This window comes from Nycticebus coucang, chromosome 2 (genome assembly GCF_027406575.1).
Source record: "Nycticebus coucang isolate mNycCou1 chromosome 2, mNycCou1.pri, whole genome shotgun sequence".
Taxonomy (NCBI): domain Eukaryota; kingdom Metazoa; phylum Chordata; class Mammalia; order Primates; family Lorisidae; genus Nycticebus; species Nycticebus coucang.
In genome coordinates, this window is record NC_069781.1 from 80,175,908 (window position 1) to 80,199,786 (window position 23,879).

Here is a 23,879-nt window from a genome sequence, read left to right on the forward strand (position 1 = left end):
CTGACTGTGCACCCAGGGAGAATCAGAGTGATCACCCAGTATTCCAATGGACTCCAGAAGTTTATATGTCCCCATTTTAGAGGGGAGGAGGAGAGGAGGAAGGAATACAGGTAATTCTGTTGAGTGGCAATAAGTGGTTATGAGAGGATGAATGGATACTTAGGAGAATGAATGGATGGAGGAAATGGACTGACTTGTAAAGGATTGTCTTTGGAAACTTCAATCACCTGAGAGACTGGTATTATCTTAAAATAGTCTGGGCCAGATCAGGTTGCATTCTTGATCTTCTTTCCTGCCAGGTAACTGGTAGGAGAAGAGAAGGCAATTGTTTTTGATGGGTCTGTTTTTTCATGAAGACAAAGGGAAAGCCCCTTCTGATGCCTGTTGCTTTCCAAGGGCCTTGAATTCAAATCCTTACACCCAGAAGTCATATTTGGAGGTAAAATTTCCTGAGCTCCTTCAGCAGCAATCTGAAGGTAGCTTCATGTCTCCCATGTAGGTGTGGTGATCAGTTTCCCTCAGTTTCAAGGGTATTTTTTGAGTATTTATGAGTTTATACATTATTTCCAGATGTTTAATGTGACTAAATCTAGCCACATCCACACTGACGTTAGATACCCTGGATCCACTGGGATGGTGGTAAGTGATGACAGCAGGAGAACCGAAGGAGACATGCAAGGAGAGCTCAACGGTTACAGCAGTTACAGTCTGAGGGATGGCTCCACTCACCTCCCAGGATCAAAGTTCTAGAATGGACCTTCAGATCCCGCACACCAGTTTTCAAACTGCTTTCTGCAACAATTCATGACTAGAGATGCCTCAGAGCCTTGGTAGAGGCAAGCAAAGGTTGAACCAGTGGGATTTTGGACACCCCCACCCAATCAGAGCAATTTCCTTCCCTTTTTTTTTAATGTTAAACCAAATTTGCAATTTCCTTTTTATCTATTTCTATGTTGGGATCTGCTAATAATTTTTTAACCACTGATAGAAAACTTAAAAAAATTTCCCACGAATCTAAATCCCTTCATCTCTATACTTATCTGTAGATTCACTCTGATGAGATTGCTACAAGTAACCAAGACACAAACTCACGGTGAATGAACAAGATATACATTTACTTCTCTTCCAGATAAAAATCCAGATTATGGCTAGTGGGACAGTACCCGCTGCATAGGACCAGGCAGCTTTAAGCTTTCTGCTCTATCTTCGCCCCATGTGTTTTTCTTATTCTTGTGGTCCAAGGTGGAACCCCAGCCATCATAGCCATGTTCCACAAAGATGAAAGAGAGATGAATGCCATCCCTTAAGAAGACACATCCCCCCACCTCCAGATGCTGCCTTCTGGTTACATATCATTGACTAGCAGCTCGTTGTGTTGACTACACATAACTGCAAAGGGGCTGGGAAATGCAGCCTTCCCTACTCTAGTGCCAGGTACAGGCCCAACTAAATATCGGGATTTCTGTGCATCTAGAAGTAGAGAGCAGATACTAACGGACGCGATACATCTCCTGCTGTACTCTATCTCCAGCCCAAGTCAATTGGTTCAAAGCTTGGAATATCTGATTTTCTTTGTAGATCTTTCTACAACCAGCCAATTAGAAGGGGATGTGAAGACACCTTGAAAAGTGACAGCTGAAACAGCAGTGGCTGCTAAATTAGACACAGCAGCTCCGAGCCATTTAGTGGGAGTGCAAATCAATATTTACAGTGCAACACAGACCTTGGCTATGGAGGAAAGGTTAAATTATGTTTGGGTACATTCTGCTCAAGGCATGGAAAGACGAATACATTACAGAAAGATTCCTGTTGACATAGTTAAAAGTTTGAAAAGACATTTAAAGTCGTCAGCATTGTTGACTGTGATTGGCACAGCACATCTTACTCAGTGTGCAGGTTAATGAGGGGCATAGCTCTTGCTCAAGTTCTTCTGGGTTCCTGAGAGAAGCTTTGAAGTGAGGGAGGTTTACAGAAGCACAGGGAACGTGGCTCCCTCCAGGTCCCTGCAACATGAACAAGACCTGGCACCTCATATCCCTCAAGGGAGCAATATTTACCTATGGGAGAGGGGAAAAGACTCTGTGTGTCCAGCCTTGGTCCTGTAGTACATGAAGAAATAGGTTTCAGGTGATAGCGAACAACAAAGGAGAACTCACTGCAGCCCCAAGATCAAGCTTTCTAAGTTTGTAGTTTTTTAAGCTCTATGTTACTTCATATTCCCATTCATTGTTAGGGTTACTTACACTGCATTTTATAACTGTGTCAAAGTCTCTCTATAAAATGCAGTGTAAGTAACTGCATTTCATTCTGACTGTCAATGTTTGAGAACATATTTTAGCTACTGCCTGTAACAACTCTGCAAATACTCGAAATGGTTTTAAGCATTTCTTAGAACTTACCCACAACAGCCAGTGTCCCCTCTGGGTCCTCCATGCTGTTCCTAACTGACCCACTCAACACTCTAACTTCAAACCGTTCAGTGACATGCACCCTCACAGATTCCCTCCAAAGCCAAACCACTCACTAGTGCTCTTAAACCAGCTTGCCATTCAATAGTTCAAAAACTGATAGTTCAACAACCTTGTATGTATCCAAGAAAAGGGTAGATAGCTTTCAGCGAAACTCTCTAAAACAGTGGTTCTCAAAGTGAGGTCCCCAGACCAGCAGCATTAGCAGCACCCAGGAATGGACTAGGAATGCAGAATTCAGGCACTGATCAGAGCCTCTGGGGGTGGGCCCAGAGGTCTTTGTTTCCCCAAGTCCTCTAGAGGATTCTGACGCACATGGAAGTGTGAGAGCCACTACTCTAAATTTAGGATGTGTGACCTCCAGACTTCCAAGAACCAGCATTCCCCTAGAAGGGAGAGGGCAGTCAGGAATCCAGTTTCTTTTCTGGGATTTCGTGAGGTTTTTGTAAGACCGATTATAAGTGAGACACTTTGGTTTGTGGTCTTTCTGCTAAGATCTAATCGGATTACTTCCTCACCTTGTCCTTCCTTACCACCAGGAAATAAGACCAAAGCTCCCCACGTTGACTCGTTGACTTCTTATTTCTCTCAACACAGTTTTTCAGATTTAATAAAGAGGAGACTGATTAACATTCATAAACAGTACATGCTGCTTTCATATCTATCCTGAAAGAAAAGATAATATTAATACAAGAAAATCACCTAAAATATAGGAAGATATATCTTTAGAATTCTACATGACCTTGAGCTAAAGAGGATATAAAACCATGCCCACCTCCATGAGCTGCCTTTGCTGACTTGAATGACTACATAATCACCTGTTGGCAACTATTAAGTGGCCAAATTACATGAATTCTGGTAGATTCTTCCAGATTAGTTGTCACAGTACAGTTAAATATTTAGGGTGATGGCATGAATCAGTTTTGACAGCTTTTGCTCTCTAAAGAGTAACAGATTCATAGGGACTTTAAACTGATTTAACAAGAGCTTAGATTCAAAGAGTTGGAAGGATCTGAACTAAGACTACCTCTGACAGCATCACCCTGCAGTCTCCTTTGAAAGCACTTGAATCAAACAATCTCAGCAGAAAGGCAGTTACCCTTATCTCTGATTCACAAACAAAAATACTTCCCTAGAAAGACTCCACTATATTCTCTAAAGTATATTCCAATTCCCTCTAATCCCAAACAATGCTCAGGCTCTACAGGCTCAAACTTCCTAAACTCAAATGTTGTTAACCAGATAACTACAAAGACATACAACCAGTGACACCCAGTTACACACACACACACACACACACACACTTTGAGGGAAACACTAAGACTATTTTGGTACAGAAAAACCACCATTCATTTTGTCTAAAAGATATATTAAGTATTATTACTAACTATGACAATGTGTAAGGCATCTAATTTATTCTTTCTTTTTTTAATTTATTCTCTTTCTACAATGTAAAAAAATAAGATCTAATTAACATTTCATAAAATTCATCCTTTTAAAATGTACGATTCAGTGGTTTTAGTATGTTCACAAAATTTTGCAATTATCATCCACTATCTCATTCTAGTATATTTTCATTACCCCAAAGGGAAATCATGTACCCATTAGCAGTCCCTCCCATCCTTTTTACTCCCTTCCCCCAGCCCCTGGCAGAAACTAATCTACTTTCTGTCTCTATGGCATTCATTCATTCTTACCACTTTCGAGCACCTATTTGGCAGGAAGCACTGCTTTAGGTCCTAGGGGACAGATTGGTGAACAAAATGGGCTGTAAGTCTTCTCCCTTAATGAAGGGAGATTGCATGCATTCCACAAAATGAAAAATATTGCATATTTAGTGATGCAAATACATCCAAGAAAATAGAATGTGCTTAGTCTGACAAACAAAAAAGATAACATAAACACACAAGGTATCATGAAAATATGAAAAAGAATCATCTTTCTCATCAAAAGACTTTGTCTAGAAAATCAATATGTGGGAATTATTTCCCCCCTTCTTTTCTCTTCTTGGTACTCTAGGAGGGTTGTGAAGATCAAACCAAATACCTAAAAAGTAGGAGGTGACGTATGGCCTGGGCCATGAGCAAACCAGACAGTGAGCTCCAGGATAATCACAAGATGTTTTTGCATCTTGAGTCCACATGCCTTGCACCAAAAACCATCATCCCAGCCCAATTATCAGCTTAAGACCTCAGATACACCACCAAAATACTCTGTCTCTCATAAAGGGAAAATCATCATTCAAAATAGCAGGCTACAACCCAAACTTCTGAGCCCCAAGTTAATGATGCATTTGTTTTAGGCAGAATGTGATCATGCAATTCTGCTTTTAATCTTTTGAAGGAAGAATGTGTATAAATCCTAGAAGTCCATTGTAACAGGATTTGTAGGCTTTGACCATTTGGACCTGGTACATCCTGACCAGCTCACACTGCAAAAAGTTTTGCTGAAGCTCAGACAATACAAAGTGCCTAATCCCTGCCATTTCTATTATAAACTTACTGTACTACCTAAGAGAGACATTACAAAGAGTATGTGAATATGGCCATATCTTTGTAAAGAAACATTTCTCAATTGTATAAATTCAAACATATGCCTACAGCTAAGAATAAGTGATAGAAAGAGCATTAACGATTAAAGAGAGTCTGTGAAACAGCTTCCATGTCTGGCTCTAGCAGGGCCATAAGGGCAAAATGTTTTATGTAACTAAAGTAACTTTATAATTTATCATCCAAATGAGATACTTTTTTTTGGAGACAGAGTCTTACTATGTCACCCTCGGTAGAGTGCCACAGCAACCTCACACACTTGGGCTTAAGAGATTCTCTTGCCTCAGCCTCCCAAGTAGCTGGGACAACAGACGCCCGCCACAATGCCCGGCTATTTTTGGTTGTAGTTATTGTTGTTAGTCTCGCTGAACCCAAATGAGATACTCTGCAGAGTTGAGAGAGAGAAGGATTAACAATGAAGCTAAGACAGTAGATGTAACCTGGACAGGGTCAGACAGGGTGGATACAGGGTGGATACACTCACCCTATAAATGGGCAGCACACTGGGTCCTATGAGAACTGCCTCCTTGGTCTGCCCTTGAGCCTAGAGTCAGATACTGTAAACACAGTAGAAGATGCTAATGATCACAAAGAGATAATCACTTACCATTGCTCTTTAATACTTCTTGGCTAAGCTCACACTACCCTGAATGCTACATTTTAGCATTGAAAATGAAATAATAATTTCTTTAATACTCCTTGGCTAAGCTCACACTACCCTGAATGCTACATTTTAGCATTGAAAATGAAATAATAATTTCATTTTTTAAATTATTATTGTTTTTTTTTTTTTTTTTTTTTTTTGAGACTAGGTCTCCCTCTGTTGCTCAGGCTGGAGTACACTGGTGCCATCTTAGCTCACTGCAGCCTCGACTCCCAGGTGCAAGTGATCCTCTTGCATCAGCCTCCCATGTAGCTAGAACCACAGGCGTGCACTACCATGCCTGGCTAATTTTACTTTGGAGACAGGGTCTTGCTCTGTCACCCAGACTAGAGTGCAGTGGCATCATCATAGGTCACTGCAACCTCACAGTCCTGAGCTCAAGTGACCCTCCTGCTTTAGCCTCCTGAGTAGCTGGGACCACAGGTACAACCACCATGCCTGGCTAATTTTTTATTTTTTTGTATATACCAGGTCTTGCTCTTGCTCAGGTTGGCCTTGAACTCTTGAGCTCAAGTGATTTTCCTACTTCAGCCTCCCAAAGTGCTGGGATTACAGGGGTGAGCTACTGCACCCAGACGCTGAAAGCTTTTTAAAACAAATCTTGCAACCCTACGCAAAGCAATGAATTGTGAGGACAGGTCCAAAGTAAGTGATGAGTATGTTAGTCAGAAGAAGTTACAATACAACGTTGTGGGTATGTGCACGCACATGGGCCATATACACACGCCCACCCGTGAGGGTAACAAGAGGTACAGCAAAGAGAAAAGAAGAGGTATAAAAGAATTAATGTGAGATGCTTAAACCCATGACAATTCATTTATGAGTATCATAAAAACAATAGCTCACAACCACAAAGCATGAAACAGAATGAATAAGGGGGAAACAGTAATCACAAAATTCCCTCAACCCTTAAAAAACTGTTTTTCTTATAAATCAAGAATATAGCTAGTTTTTGGTAAACAATTCCTATTCACAAAGAATTTTCCCTATACAGACCTGTTCTCTGGAATAAGGCTTCTGTACTTGAATAATGGCATTGACCTCCTTTACAGTAAAAAAATTATCTTAATCTTCCCCAGGGCTAAGTAAAAAGAAATTATTAGAAAGCTATAAATACGTTATGTTTCAGGCTCTTACACAGCCATAAAATCAGTACAATTTTATAACTGATAATACAAACAAACCCACAAAGCCAATAAAATCCAAATGAATCACATTAATTAATCTGATATGTAATATATCAGTGAAATTAGATTTCCACACTGTAGTCTGGTTCTTCCGAGTTGGCCTCCCTACTCTGCTGCATGTTGTATGATGACTCAATTCTCCAACCCTGGTTTTTTCTATTTAGGCTTTCCATGCAGCTTTTATTATCACAAACACTAGTCTATGTTGTCGTTTGGCCTTGTTTTGCCTGTAAGGTATTGTTTATAATTAGATTCACCTCTTCCCTTTGAGCATCTATTAAAAGAAAACCATATGATGCCAGGGCATTAATAGCCACACATGTCACTGTGGGCACTAAAACTTCACAGCAGCATTTTGTCTTAAGAGGGTCACCCAGAGAGTCCAGAACATGCTTAAATTGAATTTGTTTTCAAATCATCAAATTGAATGTTGTCAGAGTTCTAAGTTCCATGAAGTCAGGGATGTAGATCTGTTTTGTTTGCTGTGGTATCCCCAGAACTTACCAGAGTACTTAGTACGCAATGAGCATTCAATATATATTTATTCAATAAATTAATGATTGAGTGCTTGAATGAAAAATTCTCCAAGAGAACGCATGCAACCATAAGAAACATATGCATGGTTACCAGCCTCCCTGGACCCAAAGGAGAAGATAGGCAGAGTCCTGCCGATGGGCTTACCAATTGCACCTTTACATAACAAAAATCTACTCTCATACTCAGCCAGAGTTTATATCCACATCACTCTGAATAAAAAGCACCAGTACACAGCAGACGTCTTGGTCTTCCTCAAAAATGTCAGTACGGCCCAAAAGGGGTCCTTGCCTTCTGTCCATTAGCAAAAATTTCTTTTGAGTAACAAAATGCTGGCAAATGATGGTACGAAGGAAAAAGAAAGGCGGAGAGGAGGAGAGAGAAGGAAAGGGAAGGGAGGGGAAGGGAGGGGAAGGGAAGGGGAGGGGAGGGAGAACTACAGTGTATTAAATTAGCTTGCACTGCAGGCCAACAGCCGTTCTGACAGGATAAATTAAAGAATAAAATTATACTATCCCATTTATTTCTAAGAAATAAAGAAATTCTTTTAAAGAACCTCCCTCCCACAATCCCAGCCAGAATTTTATTGGCTTCATAAAATAAAGAAGCCTTTATTTGCAGCCTTTACTTTCGTCTGTAATCATGTTTTGGGGGTGAAAAGAGTGAAGTAGAGGGAGGGCACAGCGTCTGTTACTTCTGGGACTCATGGGGGACACTTTATAGTTTCTAATTCAAGCTTCCTCTTCACCTTCAAAGCTAAACGTTATCCTATGCACTCTGACTAGCACCCTAGAGAACCCGGTCCTACATACAACCATGTGGTTTCTTATACTTCCCCTAAGTATTTTGTGTTAACTTTTGACTTCCTCAAATAAAACATTAATGGGACAAAAACTGGACTGTTCTGTGCCAACCAATGGCTCAGAGGACAAACCTGTGTTTGGGGCCACCTGTGGATCTCTGGTTTGTCTCTTATTGGCTATTTGACCTCAGACAAGTTTTTTAGGTTGGTTATGCCTTAGTTTCCTCATCTGTAAGTTGGGCATATTACCAGTAGCTCTCTCATAGAGTCTTTGTGAAGTCCTGCATATAAAGCACTTAGGCCACTCACAAAAAAAGAGTTGAATAAATGTTAGTTATTATTATTAGATAATGCCTAGGAAATATTAGAGCTAACAAGGTGGCGGTGGGTGGGTGAAAAGAGTCCATATGTACTAAATTTAGATTACTCTGATCACAATAGGATATCACGTTTATTTAACAGGAAGCACATGATACTGTAAACTACCCTAAAACTCGCTCTTTTTATATGCAGTGGTATTCCCCCACAAAAACTTATACTATACTTGGAAAAGAAATCAGAGAATCTTTTTAATCACAACGACGAACACTGCTTGTTGGTTGCAAACTCAATAGTAAGAAGTAGAAGTGTTTACCAAGGTAGAAAGTACAACAATGATAAATTAATGCGCCAACACCACATTAGGTATATCTGAATCCATCTTGTTTACTCTTTTTTTTTTTTTAATTGAAAGGAATTTTTGAATCCATGTGGTCATCAAATTACTTGAAAGGAAAGGGGGACTAGGTGGGGCAGAGAGTAGAACTATAACAATACTCACTGCTAAGAAGAAAACTCAGTGATAAGAATGATGCCAGACTGGGAAAGGAAAGGGAATGGTCATTCCTTGCGAGACTTATTTAAGGCCTGGCCTCCATAAAGACAGAATTTCTGACATGCTACTTCACCAAACACGGGGAAAAGTGGATGCAAAGAAACATGTACAGGGCAGCGCCTGTGGCTCAAAGGAGTAGGGTGCTGGCCCCATATGCCAGAGGTGGTGGGATCAAACCCAGCCCAGACGAAAAAAATGCAAAAAAAAAAGATGAAAAAACAAAACAAAACATAATTAAAAAAAAAAGAAACATCTATAAATACTGTTATATTCAAGAATCCTCTTTTGGACCTCTTGTCCTTTGAAGTGGTGATAAAGACAGAAGATAACTATATGCAATTCTCAAAACCAAACTGAATTAAAGAGCATCCATACTGAGAACTTGAGTTTGGTCACATCCCCATTAACTACATGTTCCCAACTCTGAGCCCTAATTTTCTGATGTGTCTATCCCTGTGACCACCTTCCATAGTAGCTGTGGCTTTTTTCCCATCCAGTGACACTTTGATAGTTTTAATATTTTCTAGACATAATCCAGTAATAATCAGTGTATAATTATCTCTTATTATGCGCAAATAAGGTGATACCTATTGTGGTACAGGATCTGCTTTTAACCTAAAACATCAGTTTAACCAATGATCATGTATAGTAGGTGGGACAGACTGTAATAAATACAAAACCAAATTAGATGCCAATTCTACTCATTCATTCAACAATAGTTTTAAATGTTCACACCAATTCTTGCCAAGCATTATACTTGGGAGTGGAGTGGGGAGAAGATGCTGAAGAATAACACTGGGAAAGCTGTCAGAATCAAAATGGAGTGACTTGTGCTAAAACCATGACAAATACAGTCAAAGAAGGCCAAGAAGGAAGGTTCTCAGAACAAATACCTGACAATAGGGTAGGAATTATCACGAAAGACTGCAAAACTACAACCTTACACAAAAGCCATTACAACCTTACACACAAAAAAAAACCAAAAAACTTTGTGAGGACATTTATCCAGTCCCTGCCTATCCAACTTTGAACTAGCGCCACTATTGTTATTGATCCTTGTAGCCAAGAAAAATGATCTCAAAACAATCCTCCTTACGTTATCTTGATAAACTTTTGTATTCCTTTACCTTTGTGAATACACACACAATTTACTATAGCACACATACTCCCATTGCAATGCCTAGTCCCAATAAACATCATTTTCTTTTCAGAGTCTACTTCTCTGTTTGTTACTTAGGTTGACGATAATGGTGTCAGAAGCAAGATCAAAGTAAGCTCACCTTAGACAAACCAGCAGCTCCTGGAACTGCGTGTAGTACCAGCTGAGCCCTCTGCACTCTCCATATCTATGACATGCCTTTTCTGTCCTGATGAATCACTTCTTAGTCCCCTTCCCTTGGTGAGTTCTTTTTGACTTTACTTAGGATCTGATTTGGTTATAAGGCCACCTTAAATAAAGGACCTTATATCCCTCTTGGGAGTACAAAAATTTTTTTCTGGGAGAAGGTCAATGTCCTTCTGATTTGAGTACTCTGGTTTCTATAGAATTTACATTCTGCTTGGTTTTGTATGCCTAGTATAATATTTTGTTTGCTCTGCATACCTGGGTTAAAATTTTTGTAAACATTCTGATTTAGATTTCATTCTGATTCCATGATGCACATCTGACCATGATTTATATCTTCCAAGAGCATAAAATAAACATTCTAAATGGTGGGTCCTAGATGGTCAATCAAAAGCCACTAGGGCAGGTGGTACTATCTAAAACACTGTCAAATTCCTTCACAGAAATTATCAGATTTTCTTTGCTTTCAAGGGATTAATAAGAAACAGGATGGGATTCTCAAACATTAAGGCATGCTGGGTTTTCTGGGACTCTAGCTGGCTATAAGGCTCTTTTTCATGCACATATTTAAATCAGGGTCATTATGGGGATCATTTTAACGCCCAAGCTTGTTTTTTTCTTAGACCTGAATTAAAAACGGCAACTACAGAGTTAACATGCAGAGCCCTCTAAATTCTCTATCTTTTTTTTCTGTCCACTTTGAATCTGCTGAGTTTTCTGTTAGTATTGAGATAAATCCACCACTTAGGGGATTCTAGCCAAGATTTTTAAATAAAAAGTCTTAAAGGGCTTTCAAATTAATGGCTGCACAAATCATAGCAGCTCCATGGCAACCAACAAACTAGACACCTTTTGGAAATGTAAATTCGGGTTGGAATAACAATTGTTTAGGGTGATGAAACAGTTAATTGAAGGCTTAACATTCTAAACAAAGGGAATAGATAAATGCTTATAAAAGTTTGGTTCTCAGATCAAACAGGTCAAAATCTTGAGCTCAGAGCAATAATATAAGGTATTTCCATCCAGCATACAAATTGCTTTGTCTTTCATGCAGGAGCCAGAAAAATATGAAAACAAACAAACAAACAAAACTGCTTCCTTACCTACACTGACTAGTTGAACAAACCAGACCAACAAAGGAGAGACTTGTTACTAAAAATTCAAAGCCACTTGGAGATTTTGTTTTTCTCATAAAATCAGCCAGTCCTAGTTAAAATGTAAACATTTGAAACCAGAAAGGGGGAAGGTGAGAATACAAAAAACAAAAAACAAAAGATAAAAACAAAAACAAAATACAACCAGTTCATCCAAAGTTTTGGTCTATAGCCTTCATTAGATTACTGGAGCAAATAAAATTTTTAAATTTTTTTTAACTTTTTATTTATTTATTTATTTTGAGACTGAGTCTCACTATGTCACCCTCAGTAGAGTACTGTAGCGTCACAGCTCATAGCAACCTCAAACTCTTGGGCTTAAGCGATTTTCCTGCCTCCGCCTCCCAAGTAGCTGGGACTTACAGGCACCCACCACAATGCCTGGCTATTTTTTTATTGTAGCTGTTTAGCTGGCCTGGGCTGGGTTCGAACCCACCACCCTCGGTGTATGCAGCTGAAGCCATAACCACTGTGCTATGGCACCAAGCCAAGCAAATAAAATTTAGCTATGTGAATAAGTCCTACTTTTTTCAGAAATACAATTTAGATCCAACTGTCTTTTATAAACTCATCAGTTTGTTATTACTTATTGTTTTACGGTATCATGACTAAAATTCTAAAATGAAAGCTATAAGATCTTATTTGTTTGTATGTGTTTGTATTTTCGCACATGTTGTATGTTGTGTCTACATAGTAGTTGGCCAGAAATTCCTTAAGATATTCTATTCAGATTGGCTTACATAAGCAAGTTCTCATATAAAATAATACAGTAATGAAATAGAATTACTTTTAGTTCATGTGATTTAAGTAAATATTTAATAAATAAGCTGGTTATGGCTGGGCACCATGGCCCACAACTATAATTCAAATGCTCTGGGAGTCCGAGGCAGGTAGACTGCTTGAGCTCAGGAGCTCTAGACCAGCCTAAGCAAGAGTGAGACCCCTACTTTCTAAAAGTAGACAAATTAGCTGGGTGTGGTGGTGAGTGCCTGTAGTCTCAGCTACTCAGGAGGCTGAGGCATGAGGATCATTTGAGCCCAGGAGTTTGAGGTTGCTGTGAGTTAGGCTGATGCCATGGCACTTTAGTTTGGGGCAACAGAGTAAGACTCTCTTGGGGAAAAAAAGCTAATTTTAGATTTTTTAATAAAATTAAAGTAAAAAAGTCTTCAAAACTGTCAGCATATATTTTTGCCTGGGATTACTGATCAGACAGGATTATATGTGTCTTTGCTATGTATTTGAAGGGCATAAAAACTATAAATCCAGCCTAAAAACAGAATGATCTTTGTGTAATTTTTTAAGACTAACTTAATGTTGTTTAAACATCTCTATCTTCTAATTATCAGCAGAATACCTCTATGTTTAAGTTTCTTATGTAGGTGAATACCTGACATTCACAAACCATTAAAATGGTTAACAGAGAAATAACTTAAAATGATGATTTGTTTTGTCAGTTTTCATAAGTAATCTACAAATAATTATTTAAAATAAATAAATTCAGTAAATGTAAAAGGGACAAATGTTTATAAATGTAATTTTCTTTCTTTTCTTTTTTTTTTAATTGTTGGGGATTCATTGCGGGTCCAATAAACCAGGTTACACTGATTGCATTTGTTAGGTAAAGTCCCTCTTGCAATTGTGTCTTGCCCCCAAAAGGTGTGGCACACATCAAGGCCCCACCCCCCTCCCTCCTTCCCTCTCTCTGCTCTTCCTTTCCCCACCCTCCCTCCTCCTTTCTCTCTCTGCTCTCCCATTATAAATGTAATTTTCATGTAATTTGAAATCTTTTTTTTTAAAGGAAGAAAAAATTTCATAGAAAACCAAAAAAGAAATGAGCAACATGAGATTTGTTTGTAGTAAAGGATATAAAGAATGTACACTTGTATCTTCAAGAGCTTTCTATGGACATTATGACTTGTCAAATTAAGACATCAATATTATCTAACAACAAAAATAGATCTGATGAAGAATACTATGAAAATATTCCAATGCAGTACTCTCTAATAGAACTTTCTGAGATAGAAACATTCTGTGCCTTTGCATGAATACAGAATCTAACAACACGAATACTCAAAATGTAGCTAATGCAATTGAAGAAATGCATTTTTCACATAATTTAATTTCGATAGCCACATGTGACTAGTGACTTCCAGTTGAACAGTGAAGTTCTAATGCCTCATGGGTCAAAACCAGTGGTTTGTTTGGGGGAGACTTTTCTAATCACTGGTAAGGGATTGAAGTGTGGGTATAGAAACAGAAGAAAGCTCTCAACAGATCTATTTGTTCACTTAAATAAGATCCAAATTCCTTCATTGCTTTTGGAGATGGGACAGTACCAACCAGCTGTGGGAAGAACTCTTGGGGAGGCCTCAGTATATCCTTCCAACTCCTGAGAAGTTGGGAGTGAAGGCCTAGGATTTTGGCCACTCAGATGGGAAGAAGCCTACACAGAATCTGAGGTTGGGGCCACTCCAGGCCCATCTGTGCATGGAAACTGCTGTTGCTCAGCTGGTGAAAAGCTGGAGGTGGGGGTGCTCATTTCCAGACAGGGTATCCAGAGCCAGAGCAGATTTAGAAGTGGAGTGGCCCGAGGTCCCTTTCTGGCCACCTGTAGGATGAACAGGCCCTTTCTTATGGGGGGTTAAGATCTTGCTCTTGCTCTTAAATACTTTGCTGGGATCCAGCTTGTTCACAAAGGAGTGGGTCTGTTCTCTTAGCAGGTTTGTGTTGTAGGTGATGGGTTTATACATGTTGAACCATTGCTTGGCCTGTGGGCTAATGCCATAGCTGGTGAAGGCATACTACCACTGAGGCAGGCCCAGGTGGGTGATGAGCAGGTGATAGCAGGCAATAAAGGTGTTTGTAAGAAAATGCCAGTATAACGCTCTGTCCAGGGACCAGATATCAGTGTCACAGTGCTGGTTTTCCATGTTTGTAGACTAGACAAACCTTCTCGTTCCCACTGCACAAATCTAGCTCAAATATCACATGGCGAGACTCAAAGCGAGGCTTCTCTGGCTGGTCTCACCAGCTGCACAGGTATCGTCCTCCAGGATCTGCCAGAGTCGGCACATCAGGAAGTGAATACCTGGAAGACGGGCTGAGTCAGTTCTGAGATGCTAGTGATCGCCACGGTGTCCAGTGGAATGGCGTGCTCATGCAGCTTCACGCCCCATGGCATGTGGAAGTCGATGGCCACAGGGTAAAAGTTCTTCATGCCCTCAGGTGTCACACAGTTTTTATTTTGTTCCCATGAAGAGACCATAGGATGTTCAGCAGGCGCTTTTTCTATGATGGTTACCTTTGTCACCCCTAGGGAAGACGTGAGGATGAAGGGGAGGCAAGGTCAGCTTGTCCAGGTGCTGCTGTTGCAGCCCAGCCATGGGGATGATGTCTTCTCCATGGCTCAAGTCCCTGCTTCAAGCATGGCCAAGCATAATTTGAAGTCTTAAGTTACATTGTGTTAAATTAAGTGATAGATACTCATTCAATGTCCAGGCTGAGCTCAGTGGCTCATGTGTGCAATCCCAGCACTTTGGAAGGCCAGAGTTTGAGACGACCCTGAGAAACTCAGTAAGACCCTGTTTCTACAGAAATTACAAAAATTAGCTGGGCATGGTGGTGTGACATGTGTAGTCCCAGCTACTCAGGAGGTTGAGGCAAGGGGATTGCTTGAACCTAGGAGTTTGAGGTTGCTGTGAACTGTGATGGCGCCGCTATATGCTAGTCTGGGCAGCAAAGGAGACATGATCGCAAAGAAAAAAAAGTCTGGGTTATTTCCAAATAAGTTAAAATATTAAAGCATAAATTGCTGGATGTAATTATATAAGATTGTTTTTGAGGGCGGCACCTGTGGCTCAAGGAGTAGGGCGCCGGTCCCATATGCCAGAGGTGGCGAGTTCGAACCCAGCCCTGGCCAAAAAAAAAAAAAAAAAAAGATTGTTTTTGGATTAATTTGTATAGAAAGACTAAATATATTTGAGTCTATTAAAATGCATACAAATTATGGGGAAACGTTCCCCCCAAAATGTAAAAGTTTTCATCTATAAAACACTAGTATGTGACATATAGCTCAACATTTTTTGTTTCCTAGGTTTTTGCTTCCTAAGTCTTTATCAGAAATTAAGGTTACTAAGAGTTTGAAATTATAATTACTGTATTAATAAATGATTTTATATACGAAGTGAAAGCATACCAAAACATAAGATGTATTTTTGATGAGAAAAACTGTAGGCTGTCCCTGGGTTACAAATGAGATAAGTTTGCTCTTAAGTTGAATTTGTATGTAAGCAGGGACAGGTACATGTGCCTATTACATGGAATAGCTAGCCTCCATTCCTAAGGGACAGTTGTACATAAGTTGGATGTTTGTAACTTGGAGACTGCCTATTTAAGAAAGGTAGAAAAATGTGTTCTTTATTGAGAAAAAGGAATAACCTTATCTAAATCCTGAGGTTCTTAAAGGTTGTCTCAAAATATGATTTAGGAAGGAAATAGAAACAAGGTAGAAAGGAACCAGTAAGTAGAAGAGACGGGAAGAAAGTTCTAAGAGTGAAGATGTACTTTTGGTAAGGAAGGATAAAGAGAGAATAATTTTATACAAGAAAATCTTGTATGGTAAATTTTTGTCCTAAGGTAAAATGGTTGTTTAAACAACCTTAATGACAAAAAGACAAAACGAAAACTCTAAGCATGTTGTGGAATCTGTATAAGTCATGAAAGGTTTGTAAAGGAGAATTTATGAAAGAAAATTTTGTGAACAAATTGGCTATATTCAGAAGGAAATTGTTGAAAAGACTTTCTAAAAGATGAGCTTTAATATTAAAAATACACGGATACATAGATAAAAAACTAAAACTGGAAGACGGGCTATTCTAACATAGGGGACCTTAAGTCTTTGGTCCCCTATGTTAGAATAATAACATTGTAAGAATCGCTCTGTTCTTAGTAAAATTATAAAAGGTTTTTGTTTTTAATTCTGCAATCTGTTTCTTTAAACAGCCATCTTCTAAGCTACAGCTTCCTGTTTGTATTTCTGCTACATTTCTTCCTGAGATCCATTTAATTTTCCTACTTTCGGGGCTGGAAATGTTGTCTTCATCATTTACGATGGTAATGTCATTTCTTGAGGTAGAGCTTTCCTCTTGAAGCTTCTCAGGTTCAGACCTCAGAGGTTCATCTGCTGCTGCGTCTCACGGCACGGCATCTTTACCTTCAGCTCTTTCTCCCCTTGAGAAGGGACATCGTTTTGCTTGACTGGGGTAATACCTCTCTCTCTCTTTCACCTTTTTTATCAGCTCCTGTAACTGTTTCTCCAGCTCTAACTCTGCTGTTAACAGCCTCATGCTAAAATGTTTATCTTGAAGGTCTAGAAAGGCAATGTTTTCCTCCAGTCTAATTTGATTTCTTGGTGAGTCTAAATTGTTCCATGTACCTGGAAAACATCCCATGCTTTTACTAAGAGTCACGCATTCATCTTAAGATGCTTGTTTTCTTGTTTATGTTTTCTCTATAATATGTTATACACTTATAACCTTTGGACACACATTCTCCCTGTGCCCAATTAAATTCGAGTACTCTTTCATCAGGTCTGAGTTCCAAGTTATCTAAAATGTCTTCCTACAGGGAAGAAGTAATTACACTGAAGGAGGTTTTTTTCTTTACCTTTTTGGTAACTGGCCGAAGACACAAAGATTTTATGTTTTATGAAAATAATTTCCTTTGTTGTCTTTATTAGGTGCCTTAATTACTTGGAAAATCTAAACTTCAAAAGGTTTTTTTTGAATACCTATGTAACTTTCTGTATTATTTTGGAAGTATGACTTAATTTCACAGTGACTTGTGATCCTCTTTTCATCAGGTATTCTGAACCTTAAGTCTTTGGGATTAGAACTAACTTTGGGATGTTCCGGTTGAATATCTCTAATCTTATGGAGATTAAATGTTAAGTTTATTTGGTAAACTGTGTGGGAAACACTGTCAAATATTAACTCATGCTAAACTTTCTTTCAATTATATTTATTGGTTTGTTATTGATCTGAATCTTCAAAAATCATATAAACTCATAGAAATATAATATGTTAATTATAATTTCAGTTATTATGTATGCCTCAGGAATAATCAAATTTCCTTGTCAATTGATTATAATGAACTTCTAACAGATTTTTAACTATAGATATTCTAAGTCTGTCATCTAAAGTTTTGATTCTTTTCTAAAAGCATTTGCAGTCAGAATCATGGAAAAGACTAACATGTACTCTTAAATACGGATTATAATAACTTTCAAGATCAATGGACTAAATAAAATTTTTTCAGAACTCTAATGAAGAAATTGATAAATTCATGCCCACCAACCCAGGAATGGATTAACAAACTGTGGTATGTGTATACCATGGAATACTATTCAGCTATTAAAAAAAATGGAGACTTTACATCCTTCGTATTAACCTGGATGAAAGTGGAAGACATTATTCTTAGTAAAGCATCACAAGAACGGAGAAGCATAAATCCTATATACTCAATTTTGATATGAGGACAATTAATGACAATTAAGGTTATGGGGGGGGAGGAAAAGCAGAAAGAGGGACGGAGGAGGGTGGGGCCTTGGTGTGTGTCACACTTTATGGGGGCAAGATATGATTGCAAGAGGGACTTTACCTAACAATTGCAATCAGTGTAACCTGGCTTATTGTACCCTCAATGAATCCCCAACAATAAAAAATAAAATTAAATTAAATTAAAAAAAAACTACTAATAAAGATCAAACAGAAAAAAAATTAATTATAGTAGATTAAGTAACTGATGAAGATAATGTTTTGTGATTTTTATTTGAAACGCTGTTGGTTCTTTACTTAATCGTTTTCCAGATTTATGAACATTTTCTCTCTTAAGCTACAGTAGTTTTGTAAAGTATACTTTTTTGAACAAAGGTGGAAGCATTTGCCTTTTCTCCCTACTTGATGCCTCCAAAACTTGAAAACTATCCAAGAGTAGTCTTATGGCAATATGGTTCTTTGCATAAGTTTAAATAACACATGGTCTCTGTTTATATTAAGATATATTTGGAAACACTGGTTATATTACCAAGGCTTTGATTAGAATATCATAATTGAGAATGTTCGTAGAATGCCTGGCTTTAAGAGTTTCTAGCCTTAGAGTGAATAAGTAAAAACTGTTACTTCCTGGTAGGAACAGGTAAAATCTAAAGTCAGCCTTAATTCAGCTTCCAAACCTCAAGATATTTTAAAATCTGAGATTCCTATGTGATCAATGTAAAGAAAAAAAGTTATGTTTCCAAAGAACAGCTATACTACACCTGTGATTAGATTGTAGTCGCAGGCATTGTTTTCGAGTTCTAATAATCTACCTGTAGACTGGGAATAAATCCTGAATTCTCCCATAGTCTTCCAATCCAACTTTCTTCCATGCCATTATTAAAAACAGGAACTTCTCTGTTTCCAAAGCTCTATAAGCTGAAACTAAATAAATTTTAAGTGAAGAGTCTCATGCCTGATGTAAGCACCACACCAAGTCCAACAATCTGCCCAATGTCATAACCAAAGCCATTCAGATTACGAGCCGGGACAAGGAGTTCACCACTTCATGCTGTGGGCAGCTCTTCCAAAGACGTCACAGAAGATTCCACATCACAGTGAGTCTCTTATCTTACCCCTCTTACTGCTACCATCTTCACTTCATCTACCAACTAATGGTGTAGTTGAAATTTCATGATCAGTAGTTTCCCTAGGTAAGTTGACAGAACCTTACCTGCAATCCTTTAGTCTATCTAGTAGGTGACTTTGGCAATAAGACTAGTGCAAGTGTTGCTCACTCTCGACTTTAATTCAACCCAGTCATGGGATACTAGATGATAAAATTATACTATATTAACTACTGGTTAAATAAGGAAATGCCTGTGCTATTGCTGATACTACATGCTGTACCAGGACAATTTCCTCTGGGAAAGTTGAGTCCCATACACATAAAATAAGAAAATAGGCCATGTGTTTACATCAGGTCTTATCTAATTCCCCACGATCATGTGATTTATTCACTTGGTTGCCTTCAAGTGTAGGTTCATGGCTCAAAACTATTCTGTAAACTGGCACTGTTGTATTATTAATACCATTACTTTTACTTTGTATTTTCCTTTTTAAACTTTGTACCTGTTATTTGTTAAATTTCTGCAGAAGTATAACACCTAACAGAATACTGCTGACACAGCACAGTGCTATGATAGCTAACACCTGTGGAATGGACAGTACTGAATGTAAGAACAGACCACGGGCAGACTTAGCCTGAGAGCCACTCTCCACCTCTCCCTGTTGTTCAAATATAGCTAACTATGATTTTGACACTGACTTCTAGTCACCATCCCCTCTTTCTGACATGGAACCAGAAAAGACCAACCAGAATAGGTCCATCCCAGCACGGAGAGGTAATCAAAACCTAAATACACGATGACTGATTAGTGATGCTTTTGAAGAAAGATCTTCATCAAAGGGGGGGAATGTGAAAGTTGATAGAATCAAAATGGACTCACTTGTGTTAAAAACACTAAAAAACAGAGCCAGGAAACACTAGGATGAGAGGGCTTTCACACATGAATGCCTGAAAACAAGAACTATAAGAAAAGACTCCACAAAAACCACCACCATGCACAAAAGTCATCACAATCTTATACATATACAAAAAAATTTCCGCAAGGACATCTGCCCACCAACTGTCCAGCAACTGCCAACCTTAGGTTGGCACCACCCTTGTTACTGATCTTTGTAGCCAAGGATAATTACCTCAAAACAATTACATAGCCCTCTTCACATTTTCTTTACAAATCTTTGTCATCTTTTACCTCTCCAAATAAGCGCAGGTTACTATGGTACATGTTTCCCCATTGTGACACCTATTCCCAAATAAACATCTTCTTTTACAGAGTCTACCTTTCTGCTTATTGTTTAGGTTGACAAGATTCATATTGTAGTGGTGATTTACACGAGCCAAGACTCAAATGAAGAAAAGATCTGTATGCTATAAAGTGGCACAGTGTGGAAACTAACTGAGCAGTTGTATCCATCCTGGATAGCTAGTAATGGCTAATCTGGCAGTGTGTATGCCTCTAGCCTAGATTTGATCATTGCCAACATCAATAAATACTTATCATTTTCCATACAGCTCTACCACAAAAGCCAGACATTCAGTTTCATAATAAGTTGACACCACTTCAAAATACATATTTGCTATAGGACTGGGAAAGTGTCAAGAATATGAGGATATCATGGAAAAGAAACAGGTGCTACAACTCCACTGTCCCAAACCTCTACCCACCTCTACTGCTCAGCCATGGAACTGTCAACTGTGAACACTTGGAATTTATACCTGATTTTTTAAAAAACTGTGATAACACATACATAATATAAAATTTACTATTAAAACAATTTTTAGGTCTACAATTCAATGGCAGTAAGTATATTCACACTGTTTTGCAACTATACCTCCTTTTAAATCTTGCTTTCTTGGGGCGGCACCTGTGGCTCAGTCAGTAAGGCGCTGGCCCCATATACCGAGGGTGGCGGGTTCAAACCCAGCCCGGCCAAACTGCAACCAAAAAATAGCCGGGTGTTGTGGCGGGCGCCTGTAGTCCCAGCTACTCGGGAGGCTGAAGCAAGAGAATCATTTAAGCCCAGGAGTTGGAGGTTGCTGTGAGCTGTGTGAGGCCACAGCACTCTACCGAGGGCCATAAAGTGAGACTCTGTCTCTACAAAAAAAAAAAAAATCTTGCTTTCTTGCCAATCAGAAGATCAAGTTGGAGTATTTGCTGATACAAAGCTGGCAATACAAAACCAACCGCCTTCCTGTTCTTTATTGTCAGGTTTAAATACACACACACACACACACACTCACGCATACATCCTCCAGGTAGACCAACACAAGTTACAAATACATTCTCTTAAATGTCAACTTTAATTGCTTGGTAATGACCATGTGGGAATGGTGCCATGACTGAATAGTGACATTTGCTGCAGGTGTGGGATGGGGTAATGACAGCATGCATGCTACAGATTTATCATCCTGGAGCTAGTCATTTTAGCCCCAGTCCACAGAAATGGAACTGAGCTCAGGCTCTTTGATAAGCACACAGCCATAGACAACAGTTTGGTGGAGCAGCCTCAGCACTTCTTAGACTCTTCAGAGGCTGCTGACATGTTTGGCACCAGTTTCCCACTCAATTTCCTAGAAACCACTCATCCTCTCTTGACTCAACTGAACTCACTCAGCATTTAGTGTGTTCACGCTATGTGCAAGAGACACTGGTGTAGACGCTGTACTTCTTAAATATGTAAGATAATGTCAACCCCCCTAAAATCTCATCCTGGGGAGAGAGTTTAAGGCAAGTACTTGAGTAATGGTTATCTGAGGAAGGTGATGACACTTTCCATGGGAAGACACACACGAAATGGAGGTATGAAGGAAGTCAAGGTCACCAGTTACATTCCATCAAGGCTGATTTGGGCTATGAAAAACCAGAGAGCTGGGACAAGCAGAAACAGGCAATGGTAAGAGGTAGGGCAGAACCAGGTAGACAGAGGAGCAGGATCCACGGCTCAGGCCAGAAAAGACTCCAGGTCAGTGGTTCTCAACCTTCCTAATGCTGCGACCCTTTAATACAGTTCCTCATGTTGTGGGGACCCCCAACCATACAATTATTTTCGTTGCTACTTCATAACAGTAATTTTGCTACTGTTATGAATCGTAATGTAAATATCTGATATGCAAGAGGTATTTAGGCAACCCCTGTGAAAGGGCCATTCGATCCCCAGAGGGGTCGAGACCCGTAGGTTGAGAACCGCTGCTCTCGGTCAAGAGCAGATTCATTCACACAAAGGGAAGCTAAAGCTCAAGGTTTGTCATTAGGATGTTCTGAGCAAAATATTTTCAGCCTTCATTGTTATTTTATTTTATTGTTTCAGCCTTGTTTTTAAAGATATATTACATAAAGAAAAAAACATTTTCACATTACATAAAACCTATTGGAGCCACAGAAGCTGGTTTCACATCCCACCCCTGCCCCTATTATCTGGCATATCTTACCTAAATCCACCTTTCCGAACATCATATCTCCAAAATAAAAACAATGTCCACTCCGATGGGCTGTGTGAAAGTTAATGGAGATGCAGTTTGTAGAGCAGTTAACAGAGTATCAGCATGTGACAGGCACCTACTACATTTTAGTTCTTTTTGTTTAAAAGGGTCCTAAGTAGTATAGTGGACTATAAAAGTATATTAGTCAAGGCAGTTCCCGTAGCTGAGTAGGTAGGGCGCTGGCCACATACACCAAGGCTGGTGGGTTTGAACCTGGCCTGGGCAAGCTATAACAACAATGACAGCCACAAAAAAAAAAAAAAAAAAAAAAATAGCTGGGTGTTGTGGCAGGCCCCTGTAGTCCTGGGGGCAAGACATGATTGCAAGAGGGACTTTACCTAACAATTGCAATCAGTGTAACCTGGCTTATTGTACCCTCAACGAATCCCCAATTAAAAAAAAAAAAGAAAATCGCTTAAGCCCAAGTGTTTGAGGTACCTGCGAGCTGTGACACTACAGCACTCTACCGAGGGCAACATAATTAGATTCTGTCTCAAAAAAAACAAAAACAAAACTATATTACTTAACATTTACTGAAATTAGCGCAGTATTTGTGGTTTTGAGACAATTCAAAGGAAATTTAAGTCCCCACTCACAAAGAGTTCATCTAGCAGTAGAGAGAAGGAAACATATTCTATAAGGCCATAAGAAAAGAAATGAAATCCATAAAGAAGTAACCTTACATTCTAAAGTAAAACAAACACGTGACTTTATAAATACATACTCTCTGAGTGACTGCGTGACAGGCATTCCTGAAGGCGGAGAGAACTACTGCTAAGCCCTGGGAAGAGTTCTGTCAACTGGGGAGCGAAATAAGAGACTCACAAATACTACAAACACATTTGTTACTTCAGCCTAACCATTTCCTAGCTGTGTGACCTTGTGTAAATTGCTTACTCTCTCTGAATCTCTATTCCCTCAACCATAAAGAACAGATTAATCTTTTTCCTGTCTATATCACATTAGTACTCTGAGACCCAAACAAAATAATGTTGTTATTTTATTTTATTGTTTCAGCCTTGTTATTAAAGATACATAAAGGGGAAAAAAGTGTTTTATATTACATAAAACCTGTTCAAGCCACAAGAGCTGGTTGCACATCCCAACCCTGTCCCTATTAGCTGGCATATCCCATGTTAGTTGGCCGTGCCAACTATTAAGAG

At 39.0% G+C, this 23,879-nt stretch overlaps 1 protein-coding gene and 1 pseudogene across 3 annotated transcripts in view; both read right to left on the reverse strand.

The window, feature by feature from the left end:
* APBA1 (amyloid beta precursor protein binding family A member 1) overlaps positions 1-23,879 on the reverse strand; it is a 248,861-nt gene that overhangs the window by 171,136 nt on the left and 53,846 nt on the right. The window lies entirely within an intron of this gene.
* On the reverse strand, positions 14,082-14,902 carry LOC128568817 (tubulin polyglutamylase complex subunit 2-like; annotated as a pseudogene).